The 23,647-nt window shown below is 36.3% G+C and overlaps 1 long non-coding RNA gene across 1 annotated transcript in view; it reads left to right on the top strand.

Moving 5' to 3' along the window:
* LOC116282678 (uncharacterized) overlaps positions 1-23,647 on the top strand; it is a 154,591-nt gene that overhangs the window by 101,647 nt on the left and 29,297 nt on the right. The window contains exon 3 of the long non-coding RNA XR_012078543.1: positions 23,056-23,143. This is a non-coding gene — a long non-coding RNA (uncharacterized lncRNA). The remainder of the gene's footprint in view (positions 1-23,055; positions 23,144-23,647) is intronic.

Raw genomic sequence — 23,647 nt, forward strand, 5'->3', positions numbered from 1 at the left:
CCTGGTTTTTTATTTTAAAAAGCTTCTTATTTGGCCCACCTATGTATGGTCCACCTACTTACCTGCCATTCCCCATCACCACCATTAATTCATCTCTAAAACAGCTATCAAAGGCCATTCTAAAATCAAAGTCTGATCAAGTAATTTCTGTGCCTAAAATGCTTCATGGCTCCACATTGCCTCCAGGATGAAATCTTAACTATAGCACGTCTGTCATCTAAGGCCCATCATTATCTGGCTCCAGAACATTTTGGCCTCATCTCACAGACACAGTTAATTTACATCTCTAGTACAACATAGGCCTTGACAGGCACTTATTGAATGAATGAATAAATGAATGAATGGACAAATTCTGAGAAAGATGTCCTTGGATTAAAGAAAAAATGTTAGGTAATTCTTTATTATCTTCAACAAAAATTTTTTATACAAAGACAAACTCATATAGCTCCTTTTGTTTTAAAGTTCACATGAATCATCCATCTTAAATTTTGCTTCTTTTTTGGGGAAATACATCTTCTAAGGAAGATATTTAATAAGATATTTTAGAATACCCCCCAAATATATGAGGAATTCCCGAACCTGTAAATAGGCTATGTTCCAAAAATTCTTTTATAACTTGGTTCTGTGAAATTTGGAATGCATTTTCTCATAGAAACAGTGTTTTATATATTTTATTTAATTTAGTTTTAAATTATTTTAAAATAATTTTAAGTAGCATATAATAAAATACACATGTCATAAGCTTTTAAAATAATGAAAGAAATTCTATAGCAATATATTTGGCCTATGGAAAGTAATTATGTCATAAATTCCATAAACCTACACTAACCCAAAACCAAGTAGAAATTTAACTGTGAGAATCCTGTCAGCCAATACAATATGAAAGGGTGAAAATAATGAAGGTATATATTTTTTAACTGTTTACCTCTTTTAAGTTTTTTATTTTCTAATAAAGTGATCTATACTAATGCATCAGGAGACACATTCTCTTTGTACTAAATTCCCAGGAGAAATATTTTTACATGGAATCTTATACAAGGAATGTTTAATAAACTATTAGGCAAAGATGGTTTAAGAGAAAAAGTAAGAATATCATACATATGACCCATTCTTAGAGCAACCACTGCTGAAACTAAGCATATTTAATCATGTTCCTATGAAGGCATTTCTGTAAGTAATTCAAGTAACATATACCCATCTCTCTGATACTCTAACTAATATGGAATTACATCTAGTCATAGCCAGCATACATCACTTAGAATGTATATACATGCATTATCTCATTCAGTCTTCACAAAAACCCTACGAGGTTAGTACAATCATAACCATTCCTATGTCACAGAGGAGAAAACTGAGACAAAGAAGTGAATGACTAGCCAAGCTCACACAGCTACAGTAACATTCCCCTTACATTTGTTCTCTCTCAAATATTAATACTCTAACTCAAGATTTTCAAAGCAGTGAAACAGAACAATGTTTGAGTTTACACTTTCTGTTGACCTTAAAATGATTTGGGCCGCTTCTTTCTTTCCAACATTATCCTGCTCTATTATCCTTCTTGCTCACTGAATTTCTTTCTATGCCTCTAACCAGTCAAACTTGTCCCCCACATTTTACACTTGAAGAAACCCTTTACCTAGAAAATATTTTTTCTGTTACCTCTACCTAGAACACATTTCCCAAAAATCTTTGTGTGACTGATGCTTTCATATAATTCAGGTCTCAGCTCAAGAGTTCCTCCTCAGCAATGAGTTCCTCCTTGGCCACCCAATATAGAGAAACCTACTGAGATACTCTCTAATGCATCACTAGATTTTATTTTCAATCTTTTTTTATTAGTATTGTATTTATTATCATCTCCTAACCTCTAGAACTGTGCTAATAGAAATATAATTGTGAATCATAAATGCAAGCCACATTTATCATTTTAAACTTTCTAGTTTCCTCACTAAACAAATGTAAAAAAATTAATTTTAGTAGTGTATTTTATTTAATTCAGTATATCTCAAATATTACCATTTCAATAAAAACCAATAAAAAATATAATGAGATATTTCATATTCCTTTTTTCATGCTAAGTAGTCAAAATCCAGGGTTTATTTTACACTGACAACATACTGAAATTCAAATGAGCCACATTTCAGGTACTCAGTGGCCACATGTCAAGTGTTCAGTAGCTTCAGGTGGCTGGTGGCTACCATGTAGGACAGTATAACTTAAAACTCCTCTTCACGGGTGTATGCCTAGAACCTAAATTAGCATAATAGTGCCTGGCTCTTTGAGTGTACATTAATATGGAATGAGTAAATGAATGTTGAATGTGTGGAATATAAGTATTTTCTGTCTTAGGTTGAAAAAAGACCCATATTCTGTTAATGCCTAATTTGCACATGACAAAGATGACATTTTCTTGTATAATTTTAGGTGAATCAGGTCAAATTTATTTACCATTCAGGTTTTTAACATAGAGAACAAATTTGTGATGCAGGATAGCTGGACTCCATCACACAGATACATCTCTTACCCCTTACTACGATCCTCCAAAAGGTACCTACATCCTGACCCCTGGAACCTGTAAATGTTATCTTATATAGGAAAAAAAAGACTTTGCAGCTGTGATTAAGCTAAGGATCTTGAGATGGAGAAATTACCCTGAACTATCAAGGTAGACCTAAATATAATCACATGTATCCTTATAATAGGGAGGCAAAGAGAAATTTGACCACAAAAGAGAAGGTATTGGGACTATGGAGGAGGCAGAGATAGAAGTGATGTAGCCACAAACCAAGGAATGCCTGCAGCCACCAGAGGCTGGAAGGGGCAAGGAACTGAATTTCCCCCGGAGCCTCCAGAGGCAGCCCTGCTGACACCTTGATTCAGCCAGTGAGACTGATTTTAGATTTCTGGCTCCCAGAACTGTGCAAGAGTAAATGTGTGTTGTTTTTAAGTAACCGAGTTTGTGGTAATTTGTTACAGCTGCCATAGGAAACTAATTTTACTGATTCATCAAGTCATCTCCATATTAAATACACTTCTCTGATAGCTTGCAAAAATAGCCACACTATGCACTCACCTCTGTATCCATGTCCCTTTGCAATGTGAATTAGCAGATCCTCTTGTTAAGGGATAGGGTTGGTTTCTCCACACTATCTGTTGCTTTGGCCAATGGAATGCCATGAAAGCAACATTCTACCAGCTCCTAGTCTAGTCTCAGGATAGCTTGCAAACTTTCTTCCTCTCACCTGGAACTCTCTGCACTTCCATATGAATAAACCTAGTCTAGCCTACTGGATGCAAGAGACAAGTGACCCAGGTGTCCCCCATTGTCCAACCTGACAATGGACCATCTGCTGAAGTGTGAGTGAGGTTGTCTTTGGACAGCCAACTCCCAGTTGACCTGCCAGCCACTGACTGCAGATAAATGAGCAATTTCCACAGAGACCAAAATAACTGCCTCACTGAGCCTACCCCAGATTGCCAGCTATAGAATTGTAAGCTCAATAAATTGTTGTTGTTTAAAGCTACAAACTGTTGGGGTAGCTTGTTATGCAGCAATAAATAACTGATATACTCTCATAAAGCAAATTCCTTCTACATGTGTTCAACTCTCCTATGCAGATTCAGAGGAGTCTGCCAAAAAAGAACAGCTTGTAGTCTCACTTGGGGACAGTGCCAACTATTCCATTTTCTACAGGAACTCTACAGAGCAAAATTTTCTACAGAAGCAACATTTCATCATGTTGAGTATCTCAGTGAATACTTCACTAAGGCCAACTGCTCATCACATATCACAGTAGAGAAAATACAGACCTAGAATTTCAAGGTAGATATAAGCACATAGCTGATCTAAACATTTATTAAGTATCTTGTTTCCCACCAAATACAGTTTTGAGTGATATTAAATCCTTTTTGCCCAGGAAAGGTGAATCAGTTACAAAATATACTTCTGTTAACTATAAAAACTAACCTGTTGAAGTTAGTTAGTCTGGTCAACTTGAATTCCTGAACAATAGCTGACAAAAAATCATGATTCTAATTTTGTCACAGTTGATATGAAATTTCACTTTCTGACAGTAATTAGCCACTAATTTTAGTTAGTTCTTACTCTTAGTCCTGAATAAGAATAAAGCCATGCTAGAAGAGAATAGAGGAGTTGTAGTCTCCCTGTTTGCTAAAGCAGGAACTCAATTTATCTGGGTGATAGTCACATAAGTGACTAAGAGATGCCAGGACATGACCGGGTACCAATGTTTAAAATTGGGATCCAAGGAAACATTTCAAAAATTGGCACTTGACTAGCAGTCCAGGCTGCAGACTGTCCCTACAGCTTGATAAAATACCTACAAAGGCAAAGGAAAGATAAAAATTGATGACAATGAAAACTAAAACTGACAATGATACTACCACAAGAAACAGAGAGAATTCCATTCACTACAGGAACTAGGGAGGCAAATTGTAAATCATAATAGCAGCCACTTTTTTTTTTAAATTTTTTGAATTGAAGTACAGTCAGTTACAATGTGTCAGTTTCTGGTGTATAGCACAATGTTCCAGTCATGCATATACATATATATATTCATTTTCATATCCTTTTTCATTAAAGGTTATTACAAGATGTTGAACATAGTTCCCTGTGCCATACAGAAGAAACTTTTTAAATCTATTTTTATATATAGTGGCTAACATTTGTAAATCTCAAACTCCCATATTTATCCCTTCCCATCCCCTTTCCCTGGTAACCATAAGATTGTTTACTATGTCTGTGAGTCTGTGTCTGTTTTGTAGATGAGTTCATACTGTCCTTTTTTTTTCTTTCTTTCTTTTGATTCCACTTATGAGTGATATCATATGGTATTTTTCTTTCTCTTTCTGACTTAATTAACTTAGAATGATGATCTCTAGGTCCATCCATCTTGCTGCAAATGGCATTATTTTATTCTTTTTTATGGCTGAGTAGTATTCCATTATATAAATATACCACTACTTCTTCATCTAGTCATCTGTCAATGGACATTTAGGTTGCTTCCATGTCTTGGCTGTTGTATACAGTGTAGCAGCTACTTTAAATAGATAAAATTGACAACTTGAAAGAATATGGGAGGAACTTTCTTTTATCCTTCACTGTAGATCATGCAGATCAAAAATGTAGCATCAGTACTAGCCAGAACACAGGGCAAAGGATCCCACCCAGGACAAAAAAACCTTCAGAGGAAGACAGCATACTCTACCCCAGCCTGGTCCTTATTATTACCTTGTTTCTTTGGAGAATAAAATTCCCAAAACACAAAAAGTAAGTGGTGTGTGTGTGTGTGTGTGTGTGTGTGTGTGTGTGTGTGTTTAGGAAGAGGAGGAAGATATGGTGGTGACAATAGATGTATTGCATGCTTAGAAAAACAGATTCAACAACTTAAGGCACTATGAGCAAAAGTGAAAATAGGAACAATCTGTGAATCAACCATGGGGACCCTAATTTTGCTTTTACTCTGTTGGTTAAAAGTATCAAACAACAGATACTTTGAGTGGCATAGAATCCATCTCAATGCAGCCAGCCTGCAGCATGTAAATAGTTTAGGACTCGTGAACATTTATCTGCTCCCCAACTGGAAGTGGTTTATGACAAATTCTTTGGCACAAGGGAAATTCTTACCACAATAAAAGAAAAAGAAGACTTCTGTATTTTCAGTAAAATAAAAGAAGATAAGAAACTTCTGAATAAGGAGTAAAATTCAAAAAGAGTGACATAATAAATGTGAAAACAGAATTGGAATCAGGTAATAGTTACATGACATTAGAAATGAAAAATCTGACTTAAAATAGAAAGCTGTAATAAAATGTAATCACTAGCACAACTGAGACAAATAGAAGATATTGAATTAGTGACTAAGGTCAAAATTTAGAAATCTCTTCTAAAAATGAAAAGAAAAAATGACAAAAGTAAAAATAATAAAGTCCAAAGAATAGAAATTCAATAAATGGATAAATTGGTATTATTGAAGAACCCTGAACCAAAAGAGCAAAATCCTGATTGAAAATGTAATGGAAGAAAATTTTACTGACTGAAATGAAGACCTAAGTCTTCAAATTTAAAGAATTTGCTTTGTATTATAAAAATAATGAAAAGAGGTCCATAACAAAACATTATAGGAAATTTTTATTATGAAGATGGATAAATCTCTATAAGTATTTATGTAGAAAAAATAGATTGATAACAATGGAATAAAATAATTTTGTCTTCAGGGTTCTCTGCAATATTACCTTAAGACAACAGTGTCGTACTTATAAAGTTTTGAGAGGCAAAGCTTGTATCAGCCAAGGACTCATTTATATCTGGGGATAACACGGAGGGAAATAAGAAAATATAGAAACTACATTAATAATATTTGCAGCATATGGATGCTCTTTGTTTTTTTTTTTGTCATTCTCTGCTCTATCTGAATTTTTCATAATGCACAACAAAGCTACGTAGACAGAATTCTTGAGAGAATCCAGAAATCTCTCAGAATTTCTTCAAGCTTTATTTAGTGCATCATGTATTTTGTAAAATCTACTTCTTCTAAATTATCAGCATTTAGACTTAAGTTTTAAAACTCTCTTATTAAAAGTAAAAAAGGTTAGACTAAGAAGCAACCCACAATTTAAAAAATAGACAGTTGGTAAATAATGAAGAAATCATATAAGAACTTATAAAATGTTTCTCAAGATGACCCATAGAGGCAAATTTATTACTATAATTTATTATTTAATAAAAGAATGAAAAACTATTACATTCAAGACATTAGAACATAGAAAAGAAAAAAATTAACAGCAAATCCAAATTCTTTGAAAAATAATAATAGACTAATTTCTCATGAATATAATAAAAGTAGTACACAAATGGACAAAGTTAGAATGTAAAGGAGATATTATAATTATGGAGAATTTTTTAAACTATGGTATACTAAGTACAACTCTGTACTGGTTGCTTATAAAATCTTGACAAAGTGAATTATTTTCTTGAAAACACTGTTTCAAATCATAGAAGAGTCTAGACCCATTTCATCTTATGATTCTGGTATAACTTTCATAGTATAACTGTCAGTTTGTGAGCAGTTATTGTGAGTCACCAATAAATATGTGTGTCCCCAGAATTCCTCTCTGTTATATCATACTCTGGTCTCATATACCCAAAATTTATATTCATTAATAACTATATCAAAACCAAGCTCATCATTGATATTTTTTATAATCCTTTTAGAAAAAATAGATAAGATATTCTAAAACTGGATTTTAGTAATGGTTTCACAATGGTATACATTTACTAAAACTCACTGAATACTACAGTTTAAATGATTAAGTTTTAGGGTATGTAAATTATATCTCAATATATAGTCTGCCTAAGAGAATCAAGCTAAATAAACAAACTGCTTTTTTTTTTTAAATAAAATTATTCAAGTGTCTGTATGTGTTAGGCTGCTTGTGCTGCCATAACAAAAGACCACAGACTGGTGGCTTAAACAGCGAATTTATTTCCTCCCAGTTCTGGAGGCTAGAAACTCAAGATCAGGATCTGACTGGGTTAGTCTCTGGTGAGACCTTTATTCCTGGTTTGCAGATGGCCATCCACATTCTGTCTGTGTCCTCACATGTTCTTTCCTCTGTGTAAACAGAGGAAGAGAAAGAGAGAGCTCTGGTGTTTCTTCCTCTTCTTGTAAGGACACCAGTCCTATCAGATTAGGGCCCCACCCTTAGGACCTCATTTAACCTTAATTACCTCCCTAAAGATCCTCTTTCCAAAAACAGTCCCATTGCGGGCTAGAGTTTCAACATATGAATTTGGCAGCAGAGGAAGGACACAATTCAGTCCATTATACTAGGTAACTTCCTCTGATTTTTGCTTAAAGTTCTATTTTGCATTATAGTCTTTTTCTGCCTTCCCAGTGATCTTTACCAAACTAAGAGATATGATGGACAGTCCTAGTAAACCGTGAGGCAGCTGGGAAGCCTGGCTATGATTTCATAGTATTTGCTTAGCAGAGAATATCCGAAATTACTATGAGTCGTCTTTTTACAAAAATTTACTCATCGCAAGACCCTCTTGCCACTTCAGTTTTCTCAACCCCCAGATCTTAACATGGAAGTAAGGGGTAGATTTATATTTAGCAATAGTTGTATTACAGAAAGAAAAATAATTAGAAAGAAATGGCCACTAACATTAGATAAGTTTTGTATCTCAGAAATTAACATAATTAAAGAATTATTTATTAAATAATAATATTGACCTTGTCAATAGGTACCAAGGGCCTTAAAGTTCATTGACTTTATAATTCTGCTTTTCAGAATTTCTCCTAAATATATCATCAGAAATTTGCCCATAAATGTATGTCAAGTTGTCCATTTTAGCATTATATGTAACAAAAAAAGTATCAGCAACCTAAATAAAGAAATGTTGTGTATCTATTTTATGTACAGTAGTTAGTACCTATAAATCTCAAATTCCTAATTTATCCCTTCCCACCCTCTTCCCCTCTCCGAGATTTGCAGATACTAACTTCTGTATATACTTTCTGTATATAAAATAGATAAACAAGTTTATACTGTATAGCACAGGGAACTATATTCAATATTTTGAAGTAACTTATGGTTAAAAGAATATGAAAACAAATATAGGTGTATTTCTATATGACAGAGGTATTGTGCTGTACACCAGAAATTGACACAACATTGTAAACTGACTATACTTCAATAAAAATATATTTGTTAAAAATATAAATAAATAAAAATACATTATGCAACATAAAAAATAAAATAAAACAAAATAATTCAATAAATAAATGAATAAGGAAATGGTTAAGTAAATTGTGATATAGTCCTACCAATAAGTATTAAATAACCATTAAATTTAATAATTGCCTGAAAATTTTACGTGGGATGAGAATGTATTCACAAAATAGTGTAAAAATTTTATGTATGGAGGTTGTTGGTTAACCAATTCAGGATTCTGAGAATTATTAAAGGAAAATGCATTTTTCCCATTTTTCTGCATTTCTTGTACAAAACGTATTTTTAGATAACACAATATTGATGAATGAAATTTCTTCATTTAAGAATTCTAACTAACAAATGCAAAAAGAATGTTAGAATTAGAAATGGCCATATTGCAGCTGAAAGAGATGAAGGAAGGAAGGAAGGAAGGAAGGAGGGAGGGAGGGAAGGAAGGAAGGAGGAGAAAGGAGATGAGAGAAAGGAAAGGAAAGGAAAGAAAGAGGAAAAAGAGCTCATAATGAATGGATGGTAAAACCATTAAGGGAATTTTACAAATGAGTGGTTCTGGCTGATACCACAAAAACCAACTGATCAAGTCCAGCATCATTAAAAATGGAACAGTCAAGACATATACCTCATGAAGTAGTATAATAGGGAGTGCACAGTCCCACCTTGAAGTATTCCTGCCAGAAGATAAATAATAATGTATAAAATTGGACCTAAATCCAATCAAGAATCTAGACTGCTCTTTCTCCCAGACTCCTTTGTCAGCCACTGTTCTGCTGGATGTAGTCAATGAGACATCTAATGGGAAGTGCTGATCAGAGGTGGGGAAGGAAGACAGAAGGGAGGCTATTTCTCCTTCTCTGCTTTGGGGATTATCTCTGGCAGCAGATGTATCTCCTCCTTGACTCCAGCTACCACTAAAAAAACCCATCCTGGTTCCAACTTCCTTCAGGTAACCCTGACCACTGGGCTCTGATAACATCACCTCCTCCCTTGGTTTCTCCAGTGGTTACTAATCTCATGCATGATGATTTCTGTTTTCCTGATTGGGCTGTGACCAATTCAGTAATTCTTTTGAGTTGATCTACAGAACTTCTTGGAAGAAGAGATAGTTGGCACTTAGCCTGTGATTCTTCTGAATGATCAGCTTTAATGATTGTCTTTTTTTTAAAACTAAGTTTATTAAATTTTCTGATGAGACAGTGTGTATTGGTCAAGGATTTCATTTGACATGTGAAAGGGAATTTTTTTTATTGGGATAATATAAAGGCTTCTGTAAGTGCTTAATTAGGAGACAAACGACAGCCATCCTCCTCTGTTTAAGATGGTGGTTCTCAACATGGTTCTCCATCAGAATGGTATAGGGAGTCTTAAAAATCACTCACACCAAGGAGAGTCTGATGTAAATAGTCTAGAATGAGTAATTTTTAGAGCAGACATTTTAGATTCACTCATTTTAGATCCACAAGGAATGACAATTTCAGGTGCAGTTTGCTCCAGCTCCGTTTCTCTGCAATTCTCTTCCTTATATCAAGTTTGACTTCAGACTTGATATTTCTCATTGTAGCAAAATGGCTGCAGCACTATCAGGCCTCACATCTGCATCCCATATCATCCAGAGAAAGAGAACGTATCTCTCCAGATAAATTCTGAAGAAAAACAAGGATTCTTCTTTTCTAGAAATCCCTGGAAAACATATCCTGGTTTTTCTTAAGCCCATTTTGGTTCATGAAACTTAATCCTTGTGGTCAGGAGAATGAACTGGGCTTCAGTCAGTCAGGGCCTATCCCTAGAACTAGGGATGAAGTTGCTTTCTCCTGAGATAATGAAAACTAAGTTACTGTTGCCATGGGAAAAGGCAATGAATGCCAAGAAGCCGAGAACAGCAAGTGTCTGCTACACATAGAGGAAGGAGAGTGGTTTAAAATTGATAAGAAAATACTTGTTCAGATGTTTTCCTTTAAATTAGAGCCTCTAGGAGTTTATCTAATGAACATTCATGGCAGCCAATGGAGATCAGATGGACATTCTGAAGACTCAATCATTTAGTCAGTTTACTATCCAGGTTAATACTACTAGTTGAAAGTTTTATTTGTTCTTCAGCTTAAAATAATTTTTATTCTTAGTTATATATTATATAATTTAATACCCATAAGGGACCACTGTTTGGAGACAGAAAGACATACATATTGATATGTGTTGTTCATGTTCACCCAGCATCTTCTGATGATAACACCATTTTCTTCTGGGAGAGCATCAGCACCTCTTTCCTAGTGGGTACAATATAAGTGGGACATCCCCGTCTACCATAGCCATGCAATGAGCATGTTATCCAGAGTAGGCCAACCCAATTGCTTTTCCTGGGACAGGAAACAATGACAGCTGATTCATCTCTGTGATGATACTTTAACAGGACTATTAAATTAGCTACTGCTCACAAAACCTAATAGCTTTGCAGGTTCTTGCTGTTTCTGACCTGGCCCTTGAGCTTCCTTTGATGTGTGCGTCATCCATGGCCTTACAGTCAATTCTCTTTTTGCTTGATTTTTCAAGAATAGTTTTCTATGGTTTGCAACATATAATCCTGATACGAAGCATAAAATGATCATTCTGAACATTTCCTTCAGGATAATCAACACTGAATTCGTAAACTGCATGTCTGATCAAACTTTTTTTATGCAGTGCATTGGTGTACTTCTAGTACTTTAAAAATCACTGTTGAAAAGGAAATGTAATAACATTCTACCCAAACTGACTTATAATTTATTAGGAATAAAGGCCTTCTAAACTCTCAATATGTTATTTGTGGATAAGTGTTTGGCATAGCAGCCTGAAGCCTTCTCTTTTATCCAACCACTTAGAAACAAAAAACAAAAATTATGAAAATAAGCTAGCTCCTTTTTTAAGCAAGTGGTAAAAATTCTAAGCATAGCTACAAAAGTGGTTTTTTGCCAAGGTTTGATAAATAACAGGCTGTTACATTTTAGTATGTTTTAATGTATATGTAATTTTAAATGAAACATATATTATTTTAATTGGTTCATCAACAAATTATGCTTTTTCTCATACAATAAAATTCAAGAAAATTAAGCTTTTTCTTAATAAGTCATGGGGGTGTAATGTACAGCATAGCAACTGAAGTTAGTAATACTGTGTTGCGTATTTGAAAGTTGCTAAGAGAGTTGACCTTAAAAGTTCTTATCACAAGAAAAAAAAATCTGTAACTGCTTATGGTGGTGGATGTTACATATACGTATCGTGGTCATCATTTTACAATGTATACAAATATTGAATCATGACGTACACTTGAAACTAATATAATGTATGTCAGTGGTACTTCAGTAAAGTTCAGTTTTTACCTCAGTAAAAAAAAAAAAGGAAAAGAAAATTAAGTATTTTCTAAAGCCCAATGATATATTTAAGTATATAGTGACTAATGTACAATGTATATAAAACAATATTAAGAAAAAGAATAAAAATGTATACAGTAATCTTTGACGACATACTGATCTGAAAATTTTACTTGCCTTTCAAATCACTTACTTCATACAAATAATAGTAATTATTTTTAACTTCTAGTGGCCCTAGATAGATTATGTATTTCATTGAAAGGTGTTCGAGTCAAAAAAAAAAGCTGGGAAACACTGATACGCGTCCTTCCTTGACAGGAACCAGCGAGGTCACACAGATAACCCTGAGAGGTTAGACACAAGCGGGGTTCCTTCGACTGTCAGAGCCCATCAGACATTCTTGCTTCCTGCCACCACAGATACACTTCAGGATTTGTAGAAAAGTGAATTCTCATCAGCTTCGAGGCAATATCAGTTACTTTATCAACTCCAAAACCATAGTTTCTATATCATTACATTTATGATTGCCTGTGTGCCTCAGATGACTCTTCAATTGGACCCACATATTTCGAGGCTAAAATACAGAGGAGCTGGCAAGGACCCCCCTGCCCATGTCAGTGTTGGATGACATTGCTCAATTAAGATTTCATACATCTGAGTTTACAGAGATGGAACTTCCAAGAGGTTCTAAAGGCATATAGAACTGACCACTCTCCTCCCATTCTCTGCTAGGAATTTGCTGTGACACCAAGGCAGAGAGCTAGGAATGACTTTTTCTGTGTCCCTTTGGTTGTTTCTGTAGCCCCAATTTTTGAATGTATCTGCTACTTCCCCCTGTCTCTGATGAAATTGATACATAAACTTCCAATAATGCAGGATCCCATGACATTCAAAGTCTATAAGTAATACAGAATAATTCAAAGTTCTTGGACAAGATTGTTCCCTTTGTTAAATGGGCTCACCTGATAAGCACAGGAGGCGTAAAATTAGAAGGCTGCAGAAGGCCACGACATCAGGCCTTTAAAATACTTGTAGGTCTTATGTTAGCTTGCACTAGGACCTTATCTGACTCCCATGACATGATGAATGTCTTGTGGCTAAGAAAATCTTATTCTAGACAGAGTTTCCATGTTCCTCTAAGTAACCACAAAATCCTAAGGTCTACAGCTACAAAACTTGAATAAATAAACAAGCAAATAAACGGAAGAGTTTTAATCAGCCATAGTATCTACCAATGTGCTATACCCAATTGATTAGAGTTATTGTCATGTTATTTCTGAAAATGTGGCATTTTTTATTGATTATTTATTTTTTGGTGAGAACATTTAACTTCTACTCTCTTACCAAATTTTAATTATATAATTCAGTGTCATTAACTATATTTACCATGTTAATATATCAGATCTCAAGCTTTATTTATCTTATAACTGAAAGTTTGTATCCTTTTACCAACCTCTCCCTATTTTCCCCAAGTCAGATTTAGCCCTGACTTAATTTTTTTTAAATAAGTCTAGTTGATTTACAATGTTGTGTTGGTTTCAGGCATACAGCAAAGTGATTCAGATTTTTTTTTCATTGTAGGTTATTACAAGATATTGAATGTAATTCCCTGTGCTATACAGTAAATTCTCATGGTTTATCCCTTTTATATATAGTAGTATGTATCTGTTAATCCTATACTCCTAATTTATACCCCCTTTCCCCTTGACAACCATAAATTTGTTTTCTATGTCTGTAGGACTGTTCCTGTTTTGTAAATAAATCATTTGTATTATTTTTTACATTCCATATGTAAGTGATAGCATATAATATTTGTCTTTCTCTGTCTTACCTATTTCACTTACTATGATAGTCTCTAGGTCCATCCATATTGCTGCAGATAGCAATATTTCATTCTTTTTTATGGCTGAGTAGTAGTCCATCATGTATGTCATATATGTGTCACATATTCTTTATCCATTCATCTGTTGATGGACACTTAGGTTGCTTTCATGAAAATGCACATTTTGCTTGAATGGTCTGCAACTGGGCCTAGAATCCAAGTGAGTTTCCCCAGTTAATGTCTTGTTCTGAAGTGTAGGATTCAGGCCCAATGTTCATCTCTGTTTCCTCCCCCTCTGATCAATATTGCCTTTCACTTAAATCCCAGACCACTACCACAACAGTGTTTCACTCCCTCAACATTTTAGCCTCTGTGCTTCTGTCAGCATGCAGTCCATGAGAAGCTGCCAACACCCCCCTTTTGTGATTTATCAATTTATCTGACAATCAGGTCCTTGCAGCATTCCTCCAAAATCTACCTAACTGGTAATATCTCTGAACTGTTGTATTAATACCAACGTGTCTCCACTTGCAGAGTTCTAGTTGGAGGTGCCAGACACACATCTTCTTTGGCTACAGTGGAAGCATAAATTCAAAATCTTTATAAAATTTTGCCTTATATTTGGGCTTAATCTATGTTAGCATCTGGCTCCATTGATAAGTGAAACTCCTAAGATGTTTCCTGCTGAATGATCTCTGTGTTTTGTTAAGTTTCCTAAGAACACCAAGAAACCATGACCGCTAAAAAGAAGTGGGGATGGGTGTGGCCACCATATTTGCCATTCTTAGGGTGTTCATTCTCCAGTATTCATATCTTAGTGACGTAGGCAAGAGTGTTATGCATTAATTGAACCCACCTGAATCAGGGGATGTCTATGCCTAATTTTCGAACTCTGAAACTCAGCTCTCTGATCTTTAAAGTTAGAGTTTTTGCTAGAGAAAGCAAGAGGACAGACTAAGATTATTCATAAATATTGTGGAATGTTTGGTAGGCTGAGGGAAGCATGGGTAATGCAAGCGCCATACTAAATGTGAAACCACATATATGGAAAAGAAAAGGGAAGTTTTCAGGGAGCTAAAATGCACCAGAATATAGAAACCACAGAAGCAGAATATGCTTCAGATGTCTGTGAATAGCAGAGTTAATGCCTGTATATCAGCAGACATGAAAAATTACAGAATAGATTATTTGACAAAATCGTTTCAGACTCCTACTATTTATCCAGTCTTCCTTCCTTCCTTTTCTTTTTCTTTTTATTTCTTTCTTTCTTTTCTTTCTCTCTTCCTTTCTTCCTCTTTCTTCTTTTCTGTGATACAGGATTAGATAATAATTTGTTGATTTTAATCATTCTTTATCTGTTCATGTTTCCCTTTCCTTGAATATATGGGCATGAAAAATGGATTGGCTTTCTGATTACTAAATAGAAACTTTTTAAAATAAATGCAGAAATCTTGACCATATGATATTGGAGTCCAAAGTGAAAATCATAGCAAAGATATTTTTAAATTGTAATATGCCTCTATGCAATACAGGATGTGATTTCTTATCCAAACTTGTCAGGATAATTAAATTATGAATTTGCTGTATTGCATACTTTTTAATCAAATAACTGAAATTATTTACCTGGCCATTTTAGATTTACAAAGAGGAAAGGAATTTATACCCTGGATACAGTTACTAGTACATGCTCAGTCCATTTCAGCTGATCAGCTGGTCGGTTAAAGGTCTCCCTCTCTCAGACAGCCCATGCAGCACAATGGAAAGGCTCTGAACTGCAAGCCAGAAGATCGGGTATCAGTTCTGCAGTGTCCCTGGGAAAATCTCTCAGCCTTTATCACTCTCAGTTTTTTCATCTAGAAAAGAGGATAAAAATATCTTCTGGATTACTAAGAGAATAAGAGAAGACAGTACATGTGAAAGCATTTTGTAAGTGCAAGGAATTCGTGTTATAATTTTACTTAACTAGTAATTGATATTCTCTTGCTTTAAAGCTCCATTTTCAGAAACTAAGGCAATTAGTTATGGCAGTTCATATATCTCCCAAAGCTAATTTTGACATAAAAACATCAAGTTCAAAGGTCCAAACCATGTGTCCTGTCCTTAGGCCTGAAAATTGTTCAGTGTTTCGTAAAGCCAAGGTCAGTCAGCTGGTGCCTCAGGATGGTATCAGCTCACTAATGACACTCAGCTTTAGCTGGAGACCAGTTTTCCTCTGACCTCAATACTACAGTGTTTCAACTGTCACATGTTAAAAGCCTGCAGGCTGGTTGATAAGAAAAATGAGGCAGGGTGCAAACACCTGGGGCTCAGCTACCCTAGTGAGGTTATGTCACTGTGAGGAGTTGGGAGGCATTTCAGCCACGGTTCTCATGTTTATTTAAATTGACTTTAGCCTTAAGGTAAACTATTAACCCATTTAAGGAGCAACCAAGTTAGAGTAGCACTGTAGTCAGTGATCAAAAGAGCCTACCAGCTACCTACTCCACAAATGAATATATTGTCACTTTGTCACCCAGATATTCAATCTGGGAGAAGTTATTTCCCAGAAAGTGATAGCATCATCTTATGTTCGTCTGGTCTTTGGTGGATGAAAGGGTACAGCTCTACGGGAACACAACTGATAGAGTGGAACCTGCTTGACCATTTGCATCATGACAGCATTCTCATTGCCAGGAGTTAAAATTTCAGCGTTTGGTTTTCAGATATTGACACAGCAAGAAAGATTTCTATAAATGAGCTGATGCTTTTCCCTGCCTCTGCCACCTCACAGCCACATTGTACCTGGAAGCTGAGATATGGGCACAGGACTTCGGGTGTTTCCATTAGCAAGTTGGTTTGCACTGCTAGATGAAGATGTCTGGGGGAGTCCAGATCTCATTTACCATGAGGCTCCTTTTTTTTTTCCCTCTTGCCTTCTATATCATATAACACAACAAAGTTAAATAGCATAGATTCCCAGGTTGACGGCTGGCAATAAGCTAGACCAACTCTACAAGAAGTCAAGCAGTGGAGAAGCAGAAATTTTAATAACATCCAGGGAGCAGGGGTAGGAGATCCTATGTTTTAATTAGTTCTACCGCTTTCAGGCTCCTGATATTTGTACAATTATCCTCTGCTTCGTTAGTGTGAGCTTGTTCAAGTAAAACAACAATTAATACAATTTTGGATGGCCCTTCCCAAAAATTTTAAAAAAATCTGCAAGCAGAATTATGACATCATTTTATCAAAGCCATTTTTTAATCCAATAATTTTATTCGTAAAATAAAATGATTAAATTCTTCCCCTAAGTGTTTTTTTTTCTCTTCTTCCTATTTATTCTTTGGAAACTGCACAAATAGAAAAGGAAGGTCAAATAGATGGCATATACAAATGAGATGTAGGTCAAAGAGCACAAACTCTCAGGTATAGGTGAGTAAGTTCTTAAGATCTAATGCACAACATGGTGACTATAGTTAATAACGTGATATTGTATACTTGAAAGGGAAGTTGCCGAGAATAGATCTTCACCTTTCTCACTACAAAAAATAAAAAAGATTAGCTGTGTGAGATGATTGATATGTTAATTATATTGATGTTGGTAATCATTCTGCAATGTATATGTATGTCAAATTATCATGTTGTACACTTTAACTATATGCAATGACATTGGTCAATTATTTTTTAATAAAACTGGGGGTCGGGGAACAATACAGCTAATCTCTGAATATTAAAGCTCTGGCTATAATGAGGATTCCACAGAAATGCTTATGAAATCTATTGCAAATTCCTTTTATATCTATCTTTACTATAAGTATATTAGGCCTTAAAACATTTCAAGTAAGATTCTAGATGTTGCTTGTCTTCTAACTAATGAATTTATTTAACATCATTGTCTAGTTTTGACGGTCCCTCCCATTCAGGAGAAACACAGCAGTGACAGTTCTGCTCTGGTGCATTGTGCTACTAGTTGGCCTCAATCCTGACCTAGAAGGAACATCTTAAAAGCTAAAAATTAATTTGGAGTCTGTTCCAGGTCAGTCCTTGGCATCTTTGTTGAGAAGACCTATTAATGCCAGCCTCAACAGAAATAAACACAAGCCCATTGGGAACTGGACTAAGACCATCAATCATTTAATGTAAGACAAGTAGCAAAGCCTGTCAAATCATGAACCAACCAACTCAAAACGGAGTACAAATAGCTATTCCAAAATGTTACAGTAGGTAATATCACATTAAAAGGTATAGAGTTTACACATGACCAACAAATTAATATACTATTAAATTAGCATACTAGAAAACTCTAAATGTAATGATCTCATGATGCAGTCTAAGCCAAAGGTGCTTCAAAGTGATGTGTTATAATTTAGGACATTTCACTACAAATTATCCTTTGTACCTGGCACAATTTAAGATACAAAGGTGCATTTCTGGGTTACAGTGAAATTTTTATTATTCTAAAAACAGCTGAAAAATACTAAAACGTGACTACTAATCTACTGGCTCAGTTTTTAAAACACATTCAAATATCTCCACAAATGGAGAACCTTAGAGAGTTATCAAGTAGGTACAGAATTTTCTTGACAGCAAATTCTTGTAGAATGAAACCCGTTTATACTTATTTTTAACATCTAAAGTAACCAAAAATTTAAACTAGTAAACTATATTATAAGTCATATTGAAAAGCATGTCCTTGATGGTTTATATATAAATATTTTAGACATATTTTTGCATCCATAACAGAACTGAATTAGAAGGCTACTTTTCCAGGGTCTGTCCACCATAAAGGTCAGGTCCAGACTGAAAAAATCTGTCTCATGTAGCTTACAGAAAAGGAGATTCATGTTTTCACCTGGGCAAGTGTTGCTTCTGCTACAAGTCATGTTAATACTTCAACAGCAGGAGTAAGTAATGAGGGGAATGAAACCAGGACTGGGCAGGGACAAAGCTGGGAGAAGCTGACCCAGCTGTAGGACGGGTGCCCAAGGAGGTAGTCTGCAGTCAAATAACCAGTCCAAAAGGGCACAGTGATCCCTTAGCTTGGTTGCAACAGTCATCAGTGTCTGAGATCCACTGAGCAGATACGTTTTGACAAAATGAGGTTTCTGGCACCAGGTGATCTGCCAAGACAGATTCAGTTGTCACTATCAAACCTGTATCAGCCAGGGTCCTAGAAGGAAGCATCCATCACACTCAGGAAAATTCAGGGAAGTTCAATTAAGGGACTATTTCTAAGGTTGTAGTTTGAAATCACAAGGGAAAATGCAATACGTCAGTACCCACCTAGGCTGTAACCATCCCTAGATCAGAGGAGTAAGGAGTGAAAGCAGTTCCTAGAATCTGGAAGCAGAGGACCACCTGGAGCAGAGCTCTGATCTTCAGAAGAAGGCGGTGGGCAGCTCAAGGTAACCCCAGAGGGGAGAAGCTAGTGATAGAATACCTCTGTCTCACCCAGACACTCCCTGGGATCTCCAGTCAGGACTCCCACATTGGCCAAACCCAGCTGGAGCCAGAAAGTAAGGGTTAGTGGGCACATATGGGCCAGCATGGAGAAGGGAGGGAGAAAACAAGGTGGAGAGAGGTCTGGCAGGGCAGACAGAAGAATGGTGGTGCAAACAGCATCCATCAAAATATGTGGGGGTCTGGGGACAAGGGTCCAGCATCTGGGGAAAGGGTCCAGCAGAGTGAAGCAGAATATTAGAGCCCTCGTCAAAAAAGAAATTGGGTCAGAAGAGGACTCTGCCCTGGTAGGAAGTCAATGGTAAGCAGCAAACCAAGGCAGAAGTCTGCAGAAGTCACACGTTGTGCTAGAGTTGTGAGAGTCAGAAGTCCCCAGGCAAGCTGGAGGACTGGCTGCGGAGCAGAAAAGCTCATCTTTGGTGTAATTCACTGAAGCCTTTAGCATCAAATGTACTTTCTGCCCAGGTCATATTGACAGAAGGACAAGCCAGGATTGAGATCAGTGTAGACCAGCATATCTGCAACTAAGAGAAAATGGGAAAGAAAAGTACGAATGCCACAGGAGGCTGTATCATGAAGGCCCTTGCAGGAAACGTATGACACATTCAAATTGAGAAACATAAGGAGAGTCCACAAAGGTGTGGGGAAGAATGTGGGAAACGTAGAGAAACTGCAAGGGATGTGTGCTACACCCCTAGGCTCGGGACAACAGGGGGAAGGGGCAATTACAAAACCCAGAGCTGCAGGCTGAGAAGTGCCCTGCCCTTCAGCTGAGGAATATCACCTGTCCTTGGGGCCATAGAGGAACCTATGGGGCAGAAACCAAGGGGACATATCCCTGGACTCACTCTCTCACTCTCCACTCTCTTCATATCTCCTGCAGGACCCCCCCCCCCATTAACCAAACCCACCCAGAAACCAGAGGACCAGGCTAATATGGTCCACACAGTTCAATGTTGTAGGCCACAAAGAAGGATGCAGAAGGTTGGGGTGGGGACATGGCCAAGCTAATCAAAGTTATCCAGCACGGGCTATTGTGCCACCCTGGTGAAAAATAATGAGATTCTTCTCATGAGATACTCATTCATTAAAAGGAAAAATAGTAGTTTTACAGTAAAGAAACTGGCAGACTCCACCTTGACTGGATGGTCAAGTTCACATCACCGGTAATGGGTCAGATTGATAGTACGTTCCTCCCCATGTGATTCACTGAGAAGAAATCCATACCTGAGTCTGATCATGAAGAATCATCAGATAAACCCAGACTGGGGGCCAGTCTATGAAATAGCCCATCCACTTCAAAAATGCCTATGTCATGAAGACAAATGCTGAGGAATCGTTGCCTGTGAAAGAAGGCTAAAGAGGCATGACAGCTGAATGCAGCGCGTGACTCCGGGTTTTCTTCTGCTGCAAGGACATTATGAGACAAACTGTGAAATCAGAATTAGGTCTGTAAGTCAGATAACACTGATATCGATGTTAATTTCCTAATTTTGATTCTTGTACTGCAGTTATGTAATAAAGAGCCCTTGTTTTTAAAAATACACAATGAGGTGTTGGAGGGGTGAGTAAAGATGCCTCATGTCTACTCTAAAACAGTTCAGGGAAAAATAGAGAGAAAGAAAAGAAAGAAAACAAATATCATAAAACATTAACATGTGGGGAATTTGGGTGAAGGGTATGTGGAAGTTCTTTCACTATTTTTGCCATTTTTCTTTAAGTAGGAAATTATGTCAAAATAAAGGTAAAGATAAAAATGATGGGTGCTTGAACTGGTGCAACAGCAGTAGGGCTAGAGATCACGGGATATAAAAGAACAATGCGGGAGGTAAAATGGATAAAATTTAAGAGATGGGTTATGTATGAGGGGTCCACAGTGAACATAAGACTATGGTTTTGTAGTAGTGCAACTGTCATCATTTTGGTACTCTTAGCGTGAACTGCTAAGTTGTCTGAATAATATTTTAAATGTGCCCTGGCTAAAGAATCCTAATACCTATTTCTGTAATTTTTTATATTTCTCTTGGATGGACACAGTCAATAAATATTAGTAGATTCAGAACAAGATCCTAAATATCCACATCATCAGTAGTAATAAGAGTTTAATTCTTTGCCCCTGAAAAGCAAGCAGTTGTGGATTTACCCAGCGAGGGACAATAGAATGCCCCTGGCAAATCGTTCCCAATTCTCCAGTCTTCCCTGAGACAGAGAGCTAATTAGACCTCTTTCAAAGCATCATGAGAACGATTAGAACTCAAAGGTAACTCAGACCTATGAGAGTTGTTATCTGGAACTGATGTGGGAAGCAAGTTGTGAAAGAGAGCATTTCAAAGTCTCTACTCTTGTGGAAAACTTTTTTTTTTTCCAGCACAAAGTTAAAGAAAATCATGTCTCATAGGCTTCCATCAATCTCGAATAGTCACCAGTATGAGAAATGAGCACCATTTCCCTGATCCTCCCACGTGTCATATATTAGGGAACACAGTCCAGTTTGTTTAAGGCACGGTCTAGTCAAACATGTACCAAACCCTTACCGTTAGCATCAGCCTTCTAGTCAGTGTCAGCTTTATGGGTAGATATAATCCACACTATGCAGGAAATAAGAGACTTGAGGATATAGCTTTTCTGTTGTATTTCTTAAAACAGTGTCAGTTTTGTGGGACTAACTGTGAATATGGATTTAATGCTTCTTGAATATGAATTACATCTATTTCTATTACTCTCAGCACTAGTGAGATGTTGGTTATCACTAAAATACCTAAATGTTGGTGGATTCTATTGAACAACCAGCCATTAGTGCCAGGAAGATTAGCTCCACCCACATTCAGCTCCTGGGCTGAGAAGGGAATGATGAAATAGGCAACTGGTCACTTCTTGATGTTCTGAGAAGCTTCAGGAAGGCACTTTACCCGTAAATTCTGCAGCGTTACCATTAGAAATCCCTTCCTTTGAGATAACAACACCTACGAAGGTCTCCATTAAAATGCAGATACCCTTAAGGTATGTCAATAATACAGAAGGGTGAATTAGTTTATTAAATATTGTAAAAGATGTGGGTAACATAAGAGGATTTTCAGGTCTGGGAGTGGAAGATTTTGAAATGGAGGAAAGGACTGAGAATAGGGAAGGGAAGTGCAAGGTTTTAGAAAAAAAGGAAAATCTGCCTACTTCACAGCTTTCCCTACGGCCAGCCCTGAAACTAAGGTCATGAGTGTATGAGTGTGTTTTCTTCAACTTTGTCCAGTCAAGACATTTTTTTCCAAGACTACAATCTACATCCCCAAACTTAGACAACCACACTGTATCAGAATAAGAGTTGAGGAAGGGGTGCAGAAACTTAAATAATAACTGGAATTTCAGGGACACGTGCCTTTAACTGTGGGGAGTAGCATCAAAATCATTAAGTAATCAAGGATATTTGTTTACTTTCCCTATTCTCTTACATTCTTGTGACCTGTCATTTCTAGCCTTCTCTCTCTGCCAAAAACAAAGTTTTGTTCTGACTACGTGAAAGAACATCACTGAACTCTGAGGCTGTTTGGAAGAATATGTCCAAACACGGGGCTGAACGTCTTCAATTAATTTTCAAAGAATGTTTTCTTCTGTAGAGATATGTTTGGGATTTCAGGATTCAAAGCATGGTACCTTAAGTCTCATTTTCAAACTAAGATTTCCTCTTTAATTTTTCTCTTTACACAGAGCGTGCACATAGTAGACAGCTCCTTGGGACCTGTGTCTGATCAGAGCCCACAGTTCAGCAGGAGGATCTTCCAGCCAAGATCTAAAGGTAAATTGTGCACCTTCTCGTGAACACCACTCTGAATAATGGCTTCTATTTAATCACTACAAGTGCTGCATCTCCTTCTCTCTGATAACTTCTGTTTTAATTTTCTTCTTTAGTGAGCAAAAAAGAGCAAAGAAAAACTTACAATATTTTCTCCTAGTATTTTGTCATAGGAATTATGTTTCTGAACGTTTCCCACCCTGGCTCAGGCCAGATAAACTCTTAACAATATGTCTTACCTGAAACAAACATAATGTTACATGTCAATTATAACTCAATTTTTAAAAATAATTTTTTTAATTGTAAAAATGTTTAAAAGACATATAAATCTGATAAAATCCAACAGGCTAAAATTTCTGCTCAGGTCCCATGTATGTAAAATGGCATGACTCTATATAGTCACAGGACAGAAGAAATTATATTGTATATATTGAACATCTTGCACAGAATAGATGCTCAGTAAACGGTGGCTATTATTTCTAAGACTGTCATTTCAAAACCTGGTGA

The sequence above is a fragment of the Vicugna pacos genome, chromosome 12 (genome assembly GCF_048564905.1).
Source record: "Vicugna pacos chromosome 12, VicPac4, whole genome shotgun sequence".
NCBI classification, from domain to species: domain Eukaryota; kingdom Metazoa; phylum Chordata; class Mammalia; order Artiodactyla; family Camelidae; genus Vicugna; species Vicugna pacos.